Consider the following 6,624-nt stretch of genomic DNA (forward strand, 5'->3'; position numbering starts at 1 on the left):
CGGTGACGTACAACACGTACGACGGCACTATAAAGGGGAAGTTCCATTCGGATGACACCACCCTTTGGGCTGCTTTAGCTGATTTTGTGTTAGTAAAAGATGATTCGTGCTTTTCTGTCTGTTACAGCGTGATGAATGTGCTTACTCCATTACGAACGGTAGTTTTACTAGAACGAGCGCTCCCGTCTCATAACTTGCTTCTGAGCATGCGCTTTTTTTTTTACGTCGTTAAAGCCCACACACGACCATTTTTTCAACCTTAAAAACAACAACGTTAAAAACATTGTGATAAAATAGAGCATGTTCGGAAAAAAATTTGGCCATTTTTTAGATCGTGAAAAATGCTCTGAAGCCCACACACACAATCGTTTTTAATGACATAAAAAAAAAACATAATTTTTTAGAACCCGAAAAACGGTTGTGTGTACGTGGCATTAGCCACTGTGCTGCAGCTCAGTTTCAGGGTTTTGGCAATCTTCTTATAGCCTAGGCCAGGGGTGTCAAACTCAATTTCATTGTGGGCCGCATCAGCATTATAATTATCCTCAAAAAGGCCGGTTGTATCTGTAAGATTAGATGCCTAGCGCATCCCCTCCCCTTACATTAGATGTCAAGAGCCACCCCACCATCAGAAGTTGAGTCCCCCACTCTCCCTAACATCACAGTTCACCCCCCCCCCCATTCATGCTGCTGCTGGGAAGAAGCTGGATACATTGCTTGAACGTAGAAAGTAAGGGTCTGGAGGAGGACTGGAGGTGCAAGGGCCACATGAAATGGCTTGGAGGGCCGGATTCGGCCCACGGGCCTTGTGTTTGTAGAGCAACAATTCTTTTTTTCAGATCCTCAGAGAGTTCTTTCCCAAAGACAACCTCTGAATATGATGCTGAGCACTTGCACTCAACTTCTTTGGTCGACCATGGTGAGGCCTGTTCTGAGTGGGACCTGTCCTGTTAAACAGCTGTATGGTCTTGGCCATCGTGCTGCAGCTCAGTTTCAGGGTCTTGGCAATCTTCTTATAGCCTAGGTCATCTTTATGTAGCGCAACAGGTCATTTTTTCAGATCCTCAGAGAGTTCTTTGCCATGAGGTGCCATGTTGAACTTCCAGTGACCAGTATCAGAGAGTGAGAGCAATAACACCAAATTTAACACACCTGCTCCCCATTCACACCTGAGACCTGGTAAACCTAACGAGTCATATGACACTGGGAAGGGAAAATAGCTAATTGTGCCCAATTTGGACATTTTCACTTAGGGATGTTTCCACTTTTGTTGCCAGCAATTTAGACATTAATGGCTGTGTGTTGAGTTATTTTGAAGGGACAGCAAATTTACACTGTTATACAAGCTGTACACTACTTTACATTGTAGCAAAGTGTAATTTCTTCAGTGTTGTCACATGAAAAGATATAATAAAATATTTACAAAAATGTGAGGGGTGTACTCACTTTTGTGAGATACTGTATATTAGTGCACCACATACATGTGAAGGGGGCCTGGAAGAGATTTTATTGTACTGTTGATCAGAACTGACGCAGGGGTGCTTCCAGGATTATTATTTTTTTAAGACTGGCATTATACCTTTGCATTGCAGTGACAGTGACGTGAAATGGCATACGTTATGCACACATTGGTGCATTGCAATACTCTTTATTTTGAGTTGCACCACAATGCACCTGCATTACAAGGAGATGCAATGCACAGTAATGTCTGGATGTCTGAAAATCAGAGACTAATATCAGCTTTAACAAGTCAGCCCCTATTAAAATTTGAGATGAATGTATGTAAGCAATTTTGAGGCTTTATTTGCACAGTTTTAGGGAGAAAGTGCCATACAGGTGGTTTCTTGGGGCAGGCTCATGTGTTTTTTTCTTCACAGGCTTATATTTTGGGAGTGTCTGAAAAATACATCTTATTTTGCCCTTTTTCACATGACTGTTGTATAATATATGTCATCTCAGATTTGTACCCCTTACCCGCATTGCTATACCTTAACAAGTAACTTAGACCAGACCGAGGGTGTGGAGTAAACATGGCCGTAGCAGCCTCCTTTATTTAAAATTATAAACGTTTAACATAACTCAAAAACCAGATTTTCCTAACCCAGGGTGTGATCAATAATGGAGGAAAACTTTATTATAACTTTTTGTACCATTCCTGCACTGCGGCCTTCTTCTTCCGATAACAGGCCTCAAGCCGACTTCCTGACTCAAAGACAAACTTGACCGCAGTGCCCCATTTCCATTACTTCCAGCTAAGCCTCCGCTTGCTGTAATCCCAAACCTCAGGACCCATACCAACGACAAGTCCTGACCATGTTTTCCTGGTATTTCCTCCTCCTGCAACACGACCGCCACCCGCCACTGCCACGACTCAGGCAAACGTCATAATCTGAATAGATAGGAAAGACAAAGAAAAAACACACCCCAAAAACAAAACCAACTTACATCAAACTTAGGGAAGGGTGGGTGGGAAATTCACTAGGGGCAGTGTTACAGCTATGGGCGGGCTCTTCTTTTTTATACTGCCCTGCCCTACCCCTCCCCTGTTACCACAGCCAATCCCCTGCCCTCTCTCTTTCCTTCCCAGTTTAACCCCCGTCATGCCCGCCCTCCGCCTATGGCATTCTTTTATTTTGGCTCCGGGCTTTTCTTGCTCTCTTTAAGGCCAATGGGGCCAAAAACTCTTTATTCTAGAGATACACTGAAATTTCGGCAGCCAAAATATATGGGTTCGAAAATTATGTTTGGCATTTTGCCGATACAGTAAAAGGTGCCGATAATCGTGCTGAAAACGCATGCAGTTTTTACTACAATTTTATTGTGTTTCTGGTGTGTTTTTCATAGGTCATGTGACTCAAAAATCGCATCAAAAAATTTAACATAGGTGCGTTATTGATGCATTTTCAATGCATTTCAAAGAAGATGTGGGTTTTTGGTGTGGTGAAGACATACATAGAATTTAAAGGGATGAATTTTTCTTGAGCTTTTCTTGCACTAAAGGTGCCAATAATGGCAGACAATAAATTAATATTCGTTTAAATGTATTATATTAATTGAAAAAGACAACATATAATACAATTATACAAATATATATATTTAAATTATAATTTGTTTAAACTGTCATTTATGGTTTTCGGTCAAGCGCATCCTGCATTTTCGGTTTTACCACCAAAATTTCCATTAGGTGCACCTCTACTTTATTTTGCTTCACAAAAAAAATACATACTTTTTCAAGCTTCAGGTGTTGAGCTACAGGTGCCTGAATGCTCATTTGTGGGCAGGGACAATTGAAAATAGAATTTGGCTTGTTGAGCATTTTGGAGCCTCAAGCTACAAAATGCTCCGGTTTAAATGGGGGCTTTGCGAGTCTCAAGGGGCTCAATAAAATCAATGGAAGGGCATTGACATTCATGATAAAAAAAAAGCATAATATTGCACAAACATAGCCGTGAAAAGGGACTATGTGCATCTGCACAAAATGTACACAGAGGGCCAGATTCTCAAAAGAGTTACGACGGTGTATCTCAGGAAACACCGTTGTATCTCTGGGCCATATTCTCAGAGAAGTTACGATGGAGTAAGTCAGATACTCCATCGTAACTCCCTTTTTAGGCCAGTGTATCTATGCTCCTGATTCTCAGAATCATTTTTGCATAGATACACTTAAGATCCGCCATCTGTAAGTCACTTACACTGGCGGATCTTAAATGCAATGACGCCGGCCGCCGCTAGATGGCATTTACGTGAAGGAGTCATTTGCATATGCAAATGATCCTTCTACGCCGATTCCCGAACGAGTTCGCGTCGCGTAACCGTCGCTAACGTCGTTTGCGTAAGCGGAAACTTACCCCTGCTATATGAGGGGTAAGTTTCCGCAAGTCTCGCGTAGGCCATGTTACGGATGGCGTCGGGTCCCCGTCGTGTTTTTTCGTCGGGTACGTCGTTTACGTAAGTCGTTCTTGAATACGACTTTACGTCAATGACGCACACGTCGGCGTCATTGACGTTTTCCGCCGAGAACTGGAGCATGCGCACTGGGCTTTTTGCAGCCCGGCGCATGCCCAGTTCTTTCGCATCGGGGGCGCGCTTCATTTGAATAGAAGACGCCCCCTTGGAGATCCGCCAGGCTACGCCGGGACACTTACACTCCGCTGTCCCAACTTATGGAGCAAGTGGTTGGGGAATACAACACCTGCTCCAGTAAGTTGGGACAGCGGAGTGTAAGTGCCCTAAGCGAAGCAGGCGGAGATTTTTTGAGAATATGGCCCTCTGTTTTTGGCCCCGGGTATCTATGCGGGTGATTCCTAGAATCATTTTCGCATAGATACGGCCTAGATCCGACAGGTGTAAGTCACTTACACCGTCGGATCTTAGATGTAATTCGATGCTGGCCGCTAGGTGGCGTTTACGTTCAGTTCTCATTTGACTATGCAAATGAGCCTGATACGCCAATTCCCGTCGTTTCCGTAAGCGTAAGGTTGCCCCTGCTATATGAGGGGTAACCTTACGCCAGTCCACCGTATGCCATGTTAAGTATGGCGTCGGGTCAGCGTCGTCTTTTTTCGTCGGTTACGTCGTTTTACTAAGTCGTCCGCGAATACGACTTTACGTCAATGACGCTCACGTCGGCGTAATTGACGTTTTCCGTCGTGAGCTGGAGCGTGCGCACTGGGCTCTTTTTCCGCCCGGCGCATGCGCAGTTCGATCGGCGTGGGGGCGCGCTTAATTTGAATACAAGCCGCCCCCTTTGAATTACGCGGCCATACGCCGGGCCATTTACACTACGGCGCCGCAAATTACGAAGCAAGTGCTTGGAGAATACGGCACTTGCTCCAGTAAGTTGCAGTGGCATGGTGTAAATGGCTTACAATACGCCAACGCCGATTCTTTGAGAATCTGGCCCATAGACTTCAGATGAAGCTTACTATTCACCTCTAAGTTTTTTATTTTCAATGTGTATCTCATGTGCTATTCAGTGCCTCTGACTAAACAATTCATTACCCTTTAACCACTTAACCCCCAGACCATATTGCTGGTCAAAGACCAGAGCACTTTTTGCGATTCGGCATTGCGTTGCTTTAACTGACAATTGCGCGGTCGTGCGACGTGGCTCCCAAACAAAATTGGCATCCTTTTTTCCCCCCTAAATAGAGCTTTCTTTTGGTGATATTTGATCACCTCTGCGGTTTTTAGTTTTTGCGCTATAAACAAAAATTAGAGCAACAATTTTAAAAAAAAAATAAAAAAAAATTACTTTTTGCTATAATAAATATCCCCCAAAAATATATAAAAAAACTTTTTTTTTCCTCAGTTTAGGCGGATACGTATTCTTCTACATATTTTTCGTAAAAAAAAAAATCGCAATAAGCGTTTATTGATTGGTTTGCGCAAAAGTTATAGCGTTTACAAAATAGGGGGTATTTTTATGGCATTTTTATTAATATTTTTTTTTTACTAGTAATAGCGGCGATCAGCGATTTTATTTTTCTGGTACTGCGACATTATGGCGGACACTTCGGACACTTTTGACACATTTTTGGGATCATTGGCATTTTTATAGCGATCAGTGCTATAAAAATGCATTGGATTACTATAAAAATGCCACTAGCCGTGAAGGGGTTAACACTAGGGGCGGGTAAGGGGTTAAGTATGTTCCCTGGGTGTGTTCTAACTGTAGGGGGGGTGGCCTCACTAGGGGAAATGACTGATCGCTGTTCATACATTGTATGAACAGAAGATAAGCATTTCTCTCCCTGACAGGACCGGGAGCTGTGTGTTTACACACACAGCTCCCGATCCTCGCTCTGTAATGAGCGATTGCGTCTGCCCCGCGGCTCGCGCACGCGCCCCTAGTGGCCTTCGCGAGAGCCGACGTATAGCTACGGGCTCTCGCGCAGGGGAGCCGACCTGCCGCCGTAAAACGACAGCGGCTGGTCGGCAACTAGTTAAAGTAGAACTATAGATATAAACAAAGAGGATGGGGGTAGTGGCGCTGTCTGTGTATACCCTGTATGACCAGGGTGTGATCTGGCTGAAAAACCTGTGAGTATCCTAACGCAAATCAGCGAGGATCATAAGTGAATGACACAAAATAATAATATAATATAAATATAATATAATATAAGTAGAACTATAGGCAAAACTTTTTCTTTATTTTGAATGGAGCAAGGGAGGGTAACCCCTGTTGGATTTTTTTTTTTCGCCACCTGTGTCCTATTGTGGGGATTTCCCTTGTCCCATAGCCAAACAGGAAGTGCAAATTAAGGGGAATCTTTAGGGATCCCCAGGTCACCAGAACTAGTGTCCCCGTTAGATTTCTCTTCTATTCGTTTTCTAGGGACAACTTCAAACTTGAAATTTTCTTTTACTTTTAATAAAAATGGTAAACAGGATAAATAGAGAGGGTGAATCTCCTTTAACGGGGAGGGGGGGGGGGGCAACTGACAAGCAATCTAAATCAATCCGCACTCTATTCAAAACTAAAGTTTGCCTTTAGTTATACTTAACTTCTAGTAATATAAACTATACTTATAATAAGTTTACATGTCTTTCCATAAAATATAACTTTCAACACATTTTTATTTTTTTTGTAGCAGTGTAACCCAGTGTTTCTCAAGTCCAGTC

Source organism: Rana temporaria, chromosome 2, assembly GCF_905171775.1.
Source record: "Rana temporaria chromosome 2, aRanTem1.1, whole genome shotgun sequence".
In the NCBI taxonomy this organism is placed as follows: domain Eukaryota; kingdom Metazoa; phylum Chordata; class Amphibia; order Anura; family Ranidae; genus Rana; species Rana temporaria.